Source organism: Castanea sativa, chromosome 12 (genome assembly GCF_040712315.1).
Source record: "Castanea sativa cultivar Marrone di Chiusa Pesio chromosome 12, ASM4071231v1".
In the NCBI taxonomy this organism is placed as follows: Eukaryota; Viridiplantae; Streptophyta; class Magnoliopsida; order Fagales; family Fagaceae; genus Castanea; species Castanea sativa.
The window spans coordinates 3424095-3440966 of NC_134024.1; the positions used below are offsets into that span (position 1 = coordinate 3424095).

At 32.7% G+C, this 16872-nt stretch overlaps 1 pseudogene; it reads right to left on the reverse strand.

Annotated features, from left to right (window-relative positions):
* Positions 1-6795: 6795 nt before the first annotated feature.
* The window catches only part of LOC142619328 (12-oxophytodienoate reductase 1-like), a 50265-nt pseudogene continuing 40188 nt past the window's right edge, over positions 6796-16872 (reverse strand).

The following is a 16872-nucleotide window of genomic DNA, read 5'->3' on the forward strand; positions in this document are numbered from 1 at the left end:
CTAATTGGAATATCATCTTAATTTCTTTTTGATACCAAAAAAAAAAAAATCATACATAATTGGAATATCATCTTAATTTCTTTTTGATACCAAAAAAAAAAAAAATCATACATAATTGGAATATCATCTTAATTTCTAAAAAATCACATAATTGGAATATCATACATGTGCAATACGGAAATAACAATTCTTAGTGGGCTAATTTTCCCGGAAAATTTGTAACTATATGCCAAATTCCCATCTCACAAAGAAGTCAAGAGGAAAAAAAATGAAACACTTATGAGCAAAAAAATTTATACATTTTACTCATTGCTTATTGAAATTTAGTTTCATGGACATTGATTGATTTTAAGAAAATCATGGTTCTTCCAAAGCAATTTTACTACTCTTGTTCTCTGAAGATTCATTTAGTAGCTTTGGAACCGCCTACCTCTTCAAGGTATTCAGTTTTCACCTAAAGCACAACATTTAAACCTATGATCATAGAAAAAGAACCTAGCAACTTAGCAAGCTGAAGACAAACACTTCTTTTTTTACATAAAAGGAAAATGGTTACATTGATTGTGAATAGAGAGTTGGACAATGTTAGGAAGAGGGGACCTCTTTGTGATGCACCAAGCCTAAACAAAAAAGTTAACTACAGATCCAATTCAACATCTGTAAGAAAAAATTTAAGTAATCAAAATGTGTACATTACAAAGAGTCATTGCAAAACATCCAAGTAAGAGGTATGGCCATGAAAACTTATTCCTTACTTTACATCAAAATTCCTCCAAAAAAAAAAAAAACACCAAAAGAGTTATATGCATATACCATTTTTCTGAGTCATACCCCGAGATTTTATATAATATAAACATTGACATTTTATAAAATAAATCAACATGGTCTAGTTGCTTTCCTATTTTATCTATCTATGTTATTTTTATCACATTTTTTAATATTCCAAATGAATCAGGAATTGAACAATAATATATCATGCTGTGGGCCTTGAAAAACAATAATAATAAATTTTTGAAAGACCCATTACACAAAAAGCCACCTACAAACACTTTACACTTGCATCCTCTGTATTACCGCAACACTTTCCTTTGTCTAGCAGTGAGCAATTAGAGTTTTTTTATAATGTTAAAATCAAACATTTAATCTTCTACATAATGGGAGAAAATACAATTTGTGCCAAACAAACCAATGAAGATGGAGGGGAAAACAGAAAAGGCAAAACTCACCTCAAAGGGACTTTCTAACTTTGCTTGTACTTTAGCGACTTTTGTAGGAGTGGAGAGAGAATTTGAAATATATATATAAATAAATAAAAAACAAATGAATGGGTTTTAATTCCAAAGGGGTAGGAATTGAAGGTTTTGATAAGGAGGGGAAGAGCCCAAAAAGTTAAAGGAGGGCCAAAATGATGAATGTGATTTAATGGGAAAGTAAATAAAGGGAGAATTGTTAACCATTTTGTGTTTTGATAAGGAGATGAGAAGTCTTGTGAGTGGATGGATAGTATAAAATATGTGGGACACTTGAACAGAATTATAGAGAGTTGAAGTAATAAATGAGGAAGTAGAGTTTATTAGAAATATTAGTGGGAAATATTGAATAATTGTAATTGATTAAAGCAAATTTGGGGGGAAAAAAGGAGAAGAAGAAAGACACAAAAGCTAAATGCAAATCACTCTAATAGAGTGCCATGGGAATAGCTACTGATGCATCAATACATTAGGTGGTGTGGCACATTGGAGTTAAAAGCAATGGTATTTTCTTTTGGAATTGGAAATCTGGCAAACAGGAGACCTATCCAGCAGATTCATTCTAATTTCTACCCCATGACAACTACATAGTAATGTCACTATGACATGAAAGAGACATTATAATGAGAAGTTCAAACAAATATACCTAAAAAATATGCAAAATTAAGAAATATATATGCAGTATGTATAATTTAAATGAAAGAAATAAAAGTATAAAGATAGCTTTAAATGAAAAACAAACCATGGGAAACTAATAAAAAAACTTGAGTTGTTGTTTCGAATTGTTTTGGCATTGCTAAAGGCCTTAAGAATTGGGTTGGACTGTGATATTAAAGGTCAAGGTGGACATAAACCTTGATTTTAACATAATTCTTCTGATAATATGTCAAGCATATGCTCATACAGGGAAATTTGAAATCCAATTGTGCGTCCTTCTACTCCAAATTGCCCACCTAAGTGTGCAAGATATCTCATGAGCATCTTTGTTGTCCTATTTACCAGCATCACTATCTCCACTAACCAAAAGAGAATTGTCATTTCCTTCATTAATCATTGCCCTATTTTCTTAAACAACACGTCAAATATGAAACTAACCCATAAGTAAACAAAAAAGCAGTCACATCCAGGAAGTGGTCTGAATTGCATACCTTTGAAATTTCATTAACTTGGCTTAGATATTTAGGAAAGTTAAGTGCCATTAATGGGAGTATGAGGTCTAAGAGTGGCTACACATAATTAGATGTATTTTTTTTTTATTCACTTTACTGCAATTAAATTATAAAGCATGCCTATCTAGATGATCTCAATCAAATTTAAAGCTATAGTTGTTTAGTTATATACATTTTAATGAAGAAGGTGTAGTTTAGAATACACTCCAATTTAAGAAGACTACTAAATTTTCTAATGTTGCAACTTGGGTTTTGATGATGGAAAATTCAAGTGGACAATGTACTAAATTTTTACTTACGCTGATGACATAGTATGCCTAAATGCGCATTAAAAAAAAATGCAATGGCCAACGGCAACTAAAACCAAAAGGCACAAACCATGTAGTGGACATAAACTAATGCAAGAGTAAGCAAAACATTTTGTCAAACACATGGTGTGCACAAAATTTCAGCATTAGAATGTACCATAAAGCCAATAATGAACAATCCAAAGTGTGAAATAAGCACATCAGATGGTCCATACAGTCAAAGCCAAGTCAGAAATCTACACCTCATGTAACAATCTCTAAGATATTAACAATTGTTATTATAAATAAAAGGAATTAAAACAGAAATACACAACTTATTGACACATTGAATAGTTCTTGTAACGCAATAAATAACTCAACAACAATAACATGATGAACAGGCAGAACAAACAAACTGAAAAGTAGCAAATACATGGAACTACATAACTAATAACTTATTCCATGAACAGTGTAAAGCCAAAAACTCAACTCTTCGATGGCTTTTATATTTTATATCATAAGAAAGCACATGATACCTTGCTGCAATTCTGAACCCAATGCAGTAGGCTGTAAGTGCCTGAAACACAATAGTATTTATAATATAAATGTCAATTTTTTTCCCAGGTACTTAAATGCTACATACCTTTCAATCACCCATATTATACCAAGCGCATAAAGAAACATAAAAATTTGTGTCCTGTGACTTCTCTTGCTTTTTTATTTATTTATGATCAAATGATAAACTTACCTTAATAGAGACTTAAAGAACACCATGAACTTCTTCTGGCACATGCTTATGTAAATTTGCAATAGTACCCAAACTTTAAAATTAGTATTCAATTTTTGTATCTAATTGACCTAATGCTTGACATCATGAATATATCCTATTTACTTTTAAAAAAAAAAGATTCCTTGTTTTGGTATTAATTTTGGTTGGTCGTGAAAATACTTTAGAAGATTTTTATCAAATAGATGGTGTGCGTCTATGGAAAGTGAAACTATTTTTGCCTTTATGAAAGTTATCTAAACCTGGGTGGGGTTGAAGGAGAAAAATGAAGAAGAAAAACAGAGGATGATGCAGCAGAAATTATAGAAGAGAGAATGTGTGTTTTCAAAAAAATGCTCTAATTTGCAATAAAGCTTATACAACAATTTTATCAAAAGAAAAAATATATAAACCAAGAGATAGTTAAACATATAGTATATTTGCCTATCATGTCCTTTTCGTGAGGAATGAATATAGTCCTTTGTAGATTTCGTTCAGCCCCAACATTTATATACTGCACAAAGTAAATGTATCTAAGAAGCTTGATAAGAAACTAAAATAAAATAAAATAATCATAAATGCATATAGACCACAAAGTTTTGATAAGAAACACAAATCAAATTCAGAAATACATTTTTCTATCCAAAAAAAAAAAGAACAGAAATACCTTAGTGAAACAATATTGAGTCACTAAATATCTTCGATGCGTCATTGAGAAGTCTAGGGTTTGTCATGGTTGAATGCATCTAGTAATAGTCGGATAGTAAATATTTAAAATATCTGAAGAGGGCCAGATAGGATAAATTGGAGAGAGGAAAATTGGTGTATGGACGGAGGTAGACAAAAACAATTTGGCTAGAAATAGGATATTGTATTTAAATAGGAATATAATCAGAATTTTACCTGTGACGATTCCGATAGTCTGACTGGCGGAGGTTCAGATGTCACTCTATCTGTGCTTTATGGTCTCAAATTTTTTCCTTTCAATAGCAAAAAAATGCACAATAAAACCAATTCTAACTACCTTATCATAAACCATAATTTTACCCTAAACCAATTCTAACTACCATTCGATCGTTTCTTACTACCATTGTTTAGATTGTGTTTTTTTAATAGTGATGAAATGGTTAAAAACTAATTGGTACACCGTTTTGTTCAAGAGGTATTTAAAATTGAGAAAAAAAAAACATTTTGATAGAGAATCCAAAAACCCAAAACAAAAATGAATTAAATCTAAACCTATCCAACAAAAAAACTCAACCAAAAGTAACATGTCAAACTGAAAGGCGAAGAGAAAAACTTAATTTGAATACCAAAATCGAAACCAATCCAAACAAAATATCAAACCCTAATCATAATTAATAAACAAACTTAAATCGAAGATAAAAACTCACTGGTATATGACGGCGGTGAGATGCTGAAGGAGTGAGAGAGCGGCAATGGGCTATGGTTTAGGGGTTTTGAGAATTGAGAGAGGCAGAGAAAACAACTTCAACTTCCTTCCCTTTCTCTGTGTCGCAGTATTGGTAGGTGTTTTCTTTTAGGCTCAGCTTGGGAGTTCATAAGGAAAGGGAATGGAATGGAATGGAATGATCATAAAGGAATGGAAAGGAATATAATGTATTTAAGTAAGGGAAAGGAATGAAAAAGAATGGAATAGAATGGAATTAAGTAACCTTGATTGGATGTTTTAAAATAAAGGAATGGAAAGGAATGGAATGTAAGTGATCTTGTTTGGGAGTAACATGGAGGGAATGGAATGGAATCATTTTATGACAATATTACTATTAGACCCCTATTTTAAAATAAAGGGTTGAATATATAGGAGTATCTTGGGAGTTTTAGTAAAAAATTCATTAAATCTAATTCCATTCCCTCCCATTCCTCCTAATTTCGGGGGGAATGAAAATTTGAGGTTTTAAGGGAATAGAGAGGAATGAGTGTTCTCTCCTATCCATTTCATTCCCTCCCACTTAAACTCTCAAACAAGGGAATGGACTTTCCATTTCCTCCATTAAAACTCCCAAATAAAGGAAGGGAATAATATTCTAAAATTATTCTTTTTATTTCATTCCATTCCATTTCATCCTCCCAAGTGGAGCCTTAGAGAGAGAAGATGTTAAGCGTAGTCTGATGAAAAGAGATGGCTAGGGTTTTTTTAATTGCAACGTTTTTTTTATATTGTTTTTTTAATATACCAAAAAAAGTAGCCAAACGGTGTTTTTATTGCAAGCATGTCAGAGTTTTTAAAGGCCAAACATGGTAACGTGCGGCTGTTTCACTTTAAAACTATATACATGCTTGAATTTTAGATAGCCATTTTTCCTATTTGTTAATACCTCCTTAAATATAGGAATCAATTTTCTCTCAGCTTCTGCTATTATATATATATTTAGACCTGCTCCCAGCATCTTGAAGAACCTGAATCCATTAGAATTCAGAACAATTGCTTCCCTAATTCACATTAGTGAACTTTTGTAGTTTAGTCTACTTTAACTTGATCAGTGCTGTTGAGTTTGTCCCTATGCTTCAAGATAGACAATATATGTTAGCAGCACAGGGATGACTGCAGAATGGTTTGTCAGCGATTTTGATATTCTGGTTCCTGAAGATGTTGCTAGCTCTAGTGATAGCTTTGATTGATCTTTGCACAGTATATTCACCTTTTCATTTAGTAAAGAATAAGTAAATAAAGTAAGTAGAACCCATTACAGTTCTACTTAAACCACGTTATCATGTCAGCAATAGATTCAACACACATACACATGATAAGTGTTGCGTATATGTTCTCTTAAATCCGGAGATTATCCTCCTGACTTTCTTCACTTTTCAACTATAAACATTGGAGCTAACCTTATGATACCAGTTGTCAATCATAAATAACTTTTCTTAGACTCCTCTTAGTTGCCAAGAAACTGAGGAAATGCTATTTGCTAATTCCATTTGTAAATTCCACTTGTGTTTGTGCTTAATGTAACATATTTCATTAATTTGTACAAAATCGGTCTCAAGCTAAGAAAGATAAGGAGGACAGCTATCTTGAAATTTAGTCACTTTATTATGAATGGAAGTGAGCAAATAAGCCTACATGCCCTAAATATGGATAATATCACAAGTAATTGAGTAGCCACTTATAATGGTTCAATGCAGACCATATGCATGCCAAAAAGTAAAGGAGACTGGGTCCTTTGTAGCTAATGCAGAAGGCAAAATCTTTTACGCATAGTTGTCAATTTAAGTAAAGAATCATTGCTTGTAATAGCCAAATTATGCTTCAAAATCATGATTAGTCTAGCATAGAAGCAGATTAGCACCAACAATACTGTCACTAGAAGAGAATAACCACTTCAAAATTATTTAGATCTATCAAATCTTTTTGTTGCACTTACACAATACAATGAAACGCCAAAAACAAGAAAGGAATTACATAGGGCAATGTTTTTGGACAATTTATTTTCACTCTTCTCTTTGAAAGCCTAAGCAATGTCTTCAAGGAATGGATAATCAGTGTATCCAAGGACAGGGTCAGAGATGTAGAATATGTCTCTGTTGTACTTGTTGAGAGGGGCATTGAGCTTAAATCTCTTAGGCAAATCTGGATTAACTAAAGACTGAACACCATGAACAACAAGATCTACATGGTTTTCAGCAATAGCTTTATTCCCATCTTCCTTGTGATAACCCCCAACAACTAAAAAGCTACCTTTAAAAGCCTTTCTCATTGGCACAAGACTATGGGGACTTTCACTCTTTTCTCCAACTGTCTTCATTCTTGGCTCAACCACGTGGCAATAAAGAATCTCATATTTGTTTAAGGATTCAGCCATGTAAAGGCCCAAAGCTTTTGGATTTGAGTCTCCAGATTGCATGTAGTTTGCAAAAGGAGATAGTCTTATTCCAGCCCTGTTTGCTCTGATCTCATTAGAAACAGCTTCAACTATTTCTAGAGCAAACCGGCAACGATTTTCAGGGGATCCACCATATTGATCCGTTCGATCATTTACTTGATTCTTTATAAACTGGTCAATTAGGTAACCATGAACCCCATGGATCTCTACTCCATCAAAGCCTGTGTATAAGACAAATAATGACATTTTAATGAAGGAACTATGTAATAACAAAGGTAACCATGAGCCCCGTTGTTCTTTCAATTTTCATTCATCAAGTACAAAGTACATTCCTTCACTCCCTTGTACATTTGACTAATGAAATATCTTTTATCTAATATAAACACAAGAAAAGACCTTACCAGCTTCAATAGCATTCCTTGCAGCAAGTCTAAAATCATTCACAATTTGAGGAATTTCCTCTATCCTTAGCCGCCTTGGAGGAGTGAAATCTGCAACGTCATTTCCATTAGATAGAATTTTAGGGGACAAAGGTCTGTCGGAGGAAGAAATTGGGGCTTGACCATTTGGCTGAAAACCTGTAGACAACAATATAAAGAAAAATAGATATCCAAATAATTCAAATGAGTTTGATAAGACATCATTAATCACCATTTAAAGAATTAGAAAAAATGAGAGTTATGATCCATTAAATTACTTAAAAAATAATCTTTCTTTTTTTCACAAAGATTTTTTTTTCTTAAAGAAAAAAACATTTATCTAAAGAAGTAATTGACAAGAACTTTATTGATTTGCAAATCACAAAAAAGAATAAAAAAATAAGAGGCAAAATTAATGCTTCTTTTGGATCAAGAAGGCATAATAGCTCCATTATGTGTTTCACATGATTGTACAGTAGAAGGATGGGGTTCCATAAATATTCCACTCCAAAAAAGGAAATTTCAAGATCTTATTCCATGTCAAAAAAGGAAAGCTCATGATCTTAGGGCTGTCTAACATGCCAAAAAGTGTTGGTTGGCTGTTTGTGACTACCATAGATATAGGACTCAATAATGATTTTGACAATTGATTTAGAGCAAGTGGTGTCTGCATATCTAAAACAGAAGTACAAAGGTTTTGAAAGACCAACCAACTAAAAGAACCATGCTTTTGAAAAAGTGGCATGCAACCATCCACTCTAGCTTTTTTCTACTGAAATGACTAAATAACATTCTATTCAATGGTGATACAAAAATGCTTTTTTAGCTGAAATGACAACATTAGCTTATTGCCCAACCACCTTCAGTGATTCGATTTTTTTAATGCAGTGGGTATCACCTTCGTATCCTAAAAACAAAATGACATTAACATATCAGACTTGTAATGGAAGATGCCCCTTACACTGAGGCAATGATCATCATAAAAGGCCCCCTGAAATTAAAAAATCCATTTATAGTAGAGAAGATAATGCAAAAAATTAGACCACTACAATGATAGATCAATAGTTTTTCAAAAAAATTATATTGTTGCATAAATTCCTTTACTCCCTCAATCCAACAATGATCATCACTTTTGCTAATTTTACTCTCTAAAATGATAGTTAAGCTAATTAATGCTCTTCCTCCAAAAGTATGTTTCTTTTCAAATGTGACACTCATTATGCAGGGAATAGCATTCTACAGCACCAATGCATGGTTATTTCAGCAGTTAATCAAAACTTCCACCTAATTTGATCTTTACCAAATAGGTTCATATGCAATACTTCCTTCAGGATCAACAGCAATCAATAGTTAAGTAGCACAATGTGGTATAGAAAACCCAAATCTACTCAATTCATGAATCATTTACCACAAAGTCTTTGTAATTTAGCATATTACAAAACATTCAACTCTCTTCATCCATTACAAAAGTTCAATTGTCAACAAGCAATATTAGAAGAGAAGATATAAAGGTGGTCTTAGTCAAAGACAAACCTTGATTTGAAACCCTCCCCACATGCCAAATTTGACAAAAGAAAACTCCATCTTTGGCATGAACAGCATTTACGATGGGTTTCCAGGCTTCAATTGGCTCTTTTGTTCATATACCAGGTGTTTCTGGATACCTTTATAGTAGCAAAGAAACCTAAGAAGTCATACAAATTTTCAAGGCAAGAAAGGGAACCCTCAAAATGGAGATTGTCTTTCAGTGTGAAACATGGTAAGAAACTGATTACCCTTGAGCAGTGTCAGAAACTCCAGTGGCTTCAGCTATCAGTAGACCACCTTTGGTGGTTCTTTGAGAATAATATAAGATAGCATGTGGCTAAGGAACATTGCCATAAGATCTCTGTCTAGTCAATGGTGCCAAAACAACCCTAAAAATACAAATTAAAGGATAAATTGAGTAAATCAAGTAAGAAATCTTTCTAACTGAAGACAGTAGTACCCTATAAGAATCAAATATATATTGCCCGTAGCAAAGGCTGGAAGAATAATATGATTAAGCTCCTTTTCTATATGTTATAATAGATACTAATAAATAAATAAAAAGGCAAGTAACAACTGAAACCAAATCAAACAATTCATTTTTGAATGATTATGGCAGAGATAAGGACAGCTTCACAACTTCACCTGTGGATTGCTAAAATACAAACCATTAAATAAGGTTGGAGAAGCTGAAGAAAAACACAATCTGCAAAACTCTACATATAATATAATGCTTTTCCTTGTGAGTAAAAAAATAAATACCTAACTGAGAAAGAGTGACAGAGACAGAGGCAGAAAATGTTTGATTTGGTCTACAATTTCTTTTTTTTATTTAGAGTTTGTTCATCGTTAAAGTGTACAACCATATTGTCATGTATTAAAGATAGATTTCACAAAATGCAGTACTTGAGTGGGGGAGGAGAACCTCAAAGATCCTATAGGTCCTTCAACTATGACAAATTATCCATCATTCATAGATAATTTGCTATGCACTTGAAATTTGAAAATACTTAGTAGTTTCAAGTTCAGGGCCTACGTTGTTTTTAATTTGTGTATGTCCCTTTTCAACCTATGTCTATATCAAAAGCTTACCCTTTTCCAACACCTGCAAAGCTGCAGCAAAGAGCACTAAGTTTTCGACTGTTTTCAAACATAAAACTAAACAACTCTAATGATAGCATTTTGGAAAGAACGTAAGTATATCTTTGTGTAGTATGAACTTCAAAAGTGGCTGTTTCATGACATTTCAACCCTTATTGTATCCAAACCTAGCCTAGGCTTAGTGTAAAATAAGTTAAGTAAGAAACAAAATGAAGCATGAAAATGGAGAAGGAGATATTACAGATGAATGATGAAATAGTAAAAACTTGGACCAAATAATTTGATGAATTCTTATGAACAAAATAAGGTGATTAGTTTTGTTAATTACATATAGGTCGAAGATTATCAAATGATAACATAGAAAATTTCAAGAATGACTTGGGAACAGTTGTAGGAGCCAAATTGGATTACTTTTCACCATACAGCATAATTATCAACATAACACTCATAAATAGAAGGATCTCATCCCTCCTTTCCAGCCCCAAAAAAGTCAGACCAAAATTGTTGAGAAATGATGTTATAACTATAGATTGATATCTTATATATCAAAGCAACTGTAAATAGATGTAAGCACTCTCAATCTCACGATGAAGCTGCAAATACATTACTTAGAGGTTCTGAAAACACAAAGAATCCTGACAGCCAAGGTCATCAGATACCTTAATCTGCAAATATAAAGCCAATTTACACAATAGAGATGATTTACAAAATCCAGATAAACCAAATGACAGAGTTATTGTCCTTCTGAGATCGAAGGAAAAAATCATCACTGACAACTCATGAAATGAGTAGAGCTCAGCAAGACAGCTAATGCAGTTCCAACAAAATTCATCAATCTTAACACTACAAAAATTAGCAGAAGTCTCACACTTGTAGCAGATTAATATTGAGAATTCTTGAAAAAATGTGTCATTTCTTGGTTAAACACAAAACAAACACAGATGTGAACTGACAAGAAAATGCTCAAAAGGGCAAGAGTGTTATGTAACAGAAATATATTATCATAAACTACGATTTCTTGAAAGTTGAAACCTTTGTAAGTAAAACAATTCACTAATTGGGATATGTCACAAACACCCCCTTTTTTTTTTACAAAAATCAAAGTCAAACAAAAAAAACCAACCAATAACATGTGATTTCATCCCAAAAAAGACCAAAAAAAAAATCAAAACCCATCACACATATTAACAATTCAGATCATATTAAAAAAAAAAAGAAAAAAAAAAAAGAAAGTACTTTGCAAGGTGTGTTGGTATACCTATGGGAAAGGTTGAACTTGCCCAGTTTGTAAGGAGTATGAAGAGGAATGGTGGCAGCTTCAGCAGCCATTTATAATGATTCTATTCTATTCTTTCCTGTTGAATGCTAGTACTTTGCTTCTGTTCTTGATTTCAGACAAAAGTGGAAGTGAAATGCTTGTTTACACAAATGGGTATTTGTAGAAATGAAAAAGCATTAAAGATTTGTGTCAAAAAATTCTCCAATAATCTAGCAGGTTGGTGAGTTTGCTTTAAAAAGGGGAAAATTATTAAGTACTCTCGGAGTACCATAAATACGTACTCCCCCCTCTCATATGAATTGTGGGTCTCACTATGAATTTAATTAGTATGACTCACCATTTATATGAGAGGATGGAGTACATATTGATGGTACTTCGGGAGTACACAATAATTTCCCTTAAAAAGGTATTCAAAACTTTTTTCACAGTGCCTAATTTTTGTGGTGACGTTTGGAAATACGTGGCTGTGGATGGGAATGGGGTCTACACTATACATTGAACCCTCAAGAAAAGTTTGGCCACCAATGTGGACCATTGCCCTATTTATTATTAAGGCTAAAATCTAAAATTGACCCTTTAAGTTTAACTTTTTGTCATTTTAGTCCTAAAAATTTTAATTTTGTCATTTTAATCTTCTAAGTTTTAAATTTTATCAATTTAGTCCTTCATTACCCTTCTGTTAAGTGCTGCCATTTACTAAACCAAAACGACGCTGTTTTGGATGATTTTTTTTTTAATTTCTTAATTGAACTTTATTGAAAAATGTTAATTTAAAAAAAAAAAAAAAAAAGAAACTAAGGGTCCGTTTGGTATATGCATTTAAAAATTGAAAATTGTTGTTTGAAAACATTTGTAAAAATACGTGAGGGTGAAAAAGTGTGTGAAAATCCATGAAATGTTGTTTAAAAACTGAAAATGGTTGTTTGAAAATACCAACCAAACACCCCCTAAGGGAATGACGTACAACAACGCTATCTAGCATTCTAGCTTCTCTATCTCTAAGACAATCAAATCAACCTAATGGGTCAAGGAACTCTGAGCGGTCTTAACCGACAAGGCTTACCGGGTGATCGAAAACCCAATGGATCCAACAAGAAGGAGAAGAAATTCGAGCTGACGGCGCCACAAGCTCGAGCAGGTTGCAAACAATGAAAATAGAAAGGCCCAGATGCCGATTCTCAACTTCCAGGCGTTACTCCACACACAAAGTGCCATCTCTGAATCTTAAAGCTCGAGCGTGTCAAAGACTATCTGTTAATGAAGGAAAAGTTAGTGAGCAACCAAGAAAGACATAAACCCTAAGAGGAAAAAGCCGAGGAAGACAAATCTAAAGTCAATGATCTCAAAGGCTCACCTATGAGTGTTGGAAATTTGGAAGAACTCATAGATGAGAATCACATGATTGTTTCGTAGTCGGTGGGGTCGGAATAATATGTGGGGATTTTGTCTTTTGTGGATAAGGATCTGGAGCCTTGTTGTGCAATATTAATGCATAAGCATAACAAGGTGCTTTATGTTCTGGGGTTGTTGTAAGATGATGTTGATCCTATGTGATGAAAGTTGAGAAAGCTCCCATGGAATTGAATGCAAATATTGGTGGTTTGGATGCACAGATTTAGCAGATTAAGGAGGCTGTTTTTTTTTTTTTTTTTTTGATAAATAAGGAGGCTGTTGTTGAATTGCCATTAACACATCCTTAGTTCTCTTTTTCTTTTTTCTTTTTTTTTTAATTTTTAAAATTAACGTTTTCAGTATAATTAAATTAAAATATTAAAAAAATTCATCCAAAACGGCGTCGTTTTGGTTTAGTAAACAGCAGACTTAACAGAAAGGTAACGGAGGACTAATTGATAAAATTTGAAACTTAGAGGGCTGAAATGACAAAACTGAAACTTAGAGGACTAAAATAACAAAATGTAAAACTTAGAGGGATTTTAGCCTATTATTAACCATTTGTTCTGTCCTATGAATATGATAGCACGACTTTACGTCCACGATCAATTTCATAATTTTTTAAAAATAAAATTTTTGAGAATATAGATTTTGTTTAGATCTTAGTATATTAGTTTTATACTATGTTTGCTTTTTAATTTTTAAATTTAATGAAATAATTTTTAAAAGTGAGATAGAGATAATATCCTAATTTTTAGGATCTTTCACAATATGAATATTGATAAAAACTTGAAAGCCTAAAATTTATGAATTTTTTAAAAAATAGTAAATTATTCTTTTAACTTGTTTGTATTTATAAATTTAAAATTATTTAACTAAAAGATAGGAATATTTTAGAGAGTTTAAAAATTTATTTGAGGATATTTTAGTACGCAAAATAATGAAACTCAAACGAAAAAAATTCTATTATTAATAGTATATATGAGATCACTATTAATTTTACTTTTTATTTAAAGAAAAAACATTTTTGTTATATATTACTCATAATCTATGACCTCAAAAATTATGAAAATATTGTTAAATTTGTCATGGCATCAGTTGTTCTACTTAAAAAAGAGCAATCTTTGAGACATAAAACAATTCACAATTTTTTTTATAGCTTCTTAAGGCGGTAAATTAGTATGGGCAGCCAAAAAAATTATAAATATTTTTCTTAATATGAACGACATATTTTTTATTTTGAAAGAAGATTGGAATTTGCCAACTTTTTTGACGAAAAAAAAAATTTTTGGAAGGTAGGGATAGAGCCACCCAAGGAGGCCATGGCCCCTCTAGATTTTTATTTTTTAAAATTAAGAGTATATATGTGTATGGTCAATGGGCTCAAGAATATGTGTTGGGTTGGCCCAGGAATGTTTGTTGGGCTAAAGGCCAAATTCGAGGACACTGAATGGTCCGAGGGTGTGGGAGTTTCAACCCACGAAGCAATACTAATAAGTAAAGAAGTGAAATCTGATCAAGTTTATCTAGGAAGGTGATCCGAGGAAGAATATGTCCTCGGCTTACATAGCCGAGGTAGGAAAAGGGCTGTCTAACGACCAAAGACAATATTCTAGAAGATCTTATAGGTAAGGGTAAGCATGGTGGATCTACAAGATAAGAAGAAGCGCTGTGAAATATCTAAGATAAAGCTGTTACCACCGCATTGAATGCTCTGCAATCACTTCTCTGACCGCATTAATGGGGAAGTGATGCATGAGCATTAGAGTTCAGCCTTATAGCTGCCTCCAAAGACTTCAAGGATATGGAGATGTGACAAGTATCTAAATCAGGAATTTGATCCATACGTGGAAGATGGGGAGAAGAAGGAGGATGATATAAAAGTCGAAGGAAGACGTTCATGAAGGGGCAGAGAGGAAGAAAGAGAAAAAACATTGTACATTGTAGTATGAACTTCGAAAGTGGCTGCTTCATGACATTTCAACCCTTATTGTATCCAAACCTAGCCTAGGCTTAGTGAAAAATAAGTTAAGTAAGAAACAAAATGAAGCATGAAAATGGAGAAGGAGATATTACAGATGAATGATGAAATAGTAAAAACTTGGACCAAATAATTTGATGAATTTTTATGAACAGAATAAGTTGATTAGTTTTGTTAATTACATGTAGGTCAAAGAATATCAAATGATAACATAGAAAATTTCAAGAATGACTTGGGAACTGTTGTAGGATATAGAGGAGAAATTGGATTACTTTTCACCATACAGAATTTGCGGGCATACTTATCAACATAACACTGATAAATAGAAGGATCTCATCCCTCCTTTCCAGCCCCAAAAAAGTCAGACCAAAATTGTTGAGAAATGATGTTATAACTATAGATTGATATCTTATATAATCAAAGCAACTGTAAATAGATGTAAGCACTCTCAATCTCACGATGAAGCTACAAATGCATTACTTAGAGGTTCTGAAAACAAAAAGAATCCTGACAGCCAAGGTCATCAGATGCCTTAATCTGCAAATCTAAAGCCAATTTACACAATAGAGATGATTTACAAAATCCAGATAAACCAAATGACAGAGTTATTGTCCTTCTGAGACCAAAGGAAAAAATCATCACTGACAACTCATGAAATGAGTAAAGCTCAGCAAGACAACTAATGCAGTTCCAACAAAATTCATCAATCTTAACATTATAAAAAATTAGCAAAAGTCTCACACTTTTAGCAGATTAACATTGAGGATTCTTGAAAAAAATTGTCATTTCTTAGTTAAACACAAAATAAACACAGATGTGAACTGACAAGAAAATGGGCAAAAGGGCAAGAGTGTTATGTAACTGAAATACATTATCATAAACTACGATTTCTTGAAAGTTGAAACCTTTGTAAATAAAACAATTCACTAATTGGGATATGTCACAAACACCTTTTTTTTTTTTTAAAACAAAAATCAAAGTCAAACAAAAAAAAACCAACCAATAACATGTGAATTTATCCAAAAAAATCAAAACCCATCACACATATTAACAATTCAGAACATATTAAACAACAAAAACAAAAAAAGAAAGTGCTTTGCAAGGTGTGTTGGTATACCTATGGGAAAGGTTGAACTTGCCCAGTTTGTAAGGAGTAAGAAGAGGAATGGTGGCAACTTCAGCAGCCATTTATAATGATTCTATTCTATTCCTTCCTGTTGAATGCTAGTACTTTGTTTCTGTTCCTGATTTCAGACAAAAGTTGGAATGAAATGCTTGTTACAGAAATGGGTATTTATAGAAATGAAAAAGCATTAAAGATTTGTGTAAAAAAAGTCTCCAGTAATTTAGCAGGATGGTTCCAATTCCAACTGTTACTGGACAACGAAGTTTGCTTTAAAAAGGTATTCATAACTTTTTTCACAGTGCCTGATGTGTGGTGACGTTTGGAAAGACGTGGCTGTGGATGGGAATGGGGTCTACAGACTCTACACTATACATTGAACCCTTAAGAAAAGTTTACCATTTCCCTATTAGAGCATTCGTATCAATTTTAACATACCATTTTACAATCCACCAAACATCAAACATCAAACATTAAACATTCTATTTTTTTTTTTACAACTTCATTTAAATAATATTATTTTTATTTTACCACTTTCTCTTTCCACCACTTTCTTCTCAACGGCTAGCCATTGTCAGCCACCACCACCACCATAAACCATCAACATTCAACAACAAACCCAGACCGGCCAACCCACTGCCACCACAATCAGCATCCATCCAAAAATCAACCCCATAGCAAAAAAAAAAAAAAAAACAGTAACAACAACAACAAAAACTAGACTAAATTT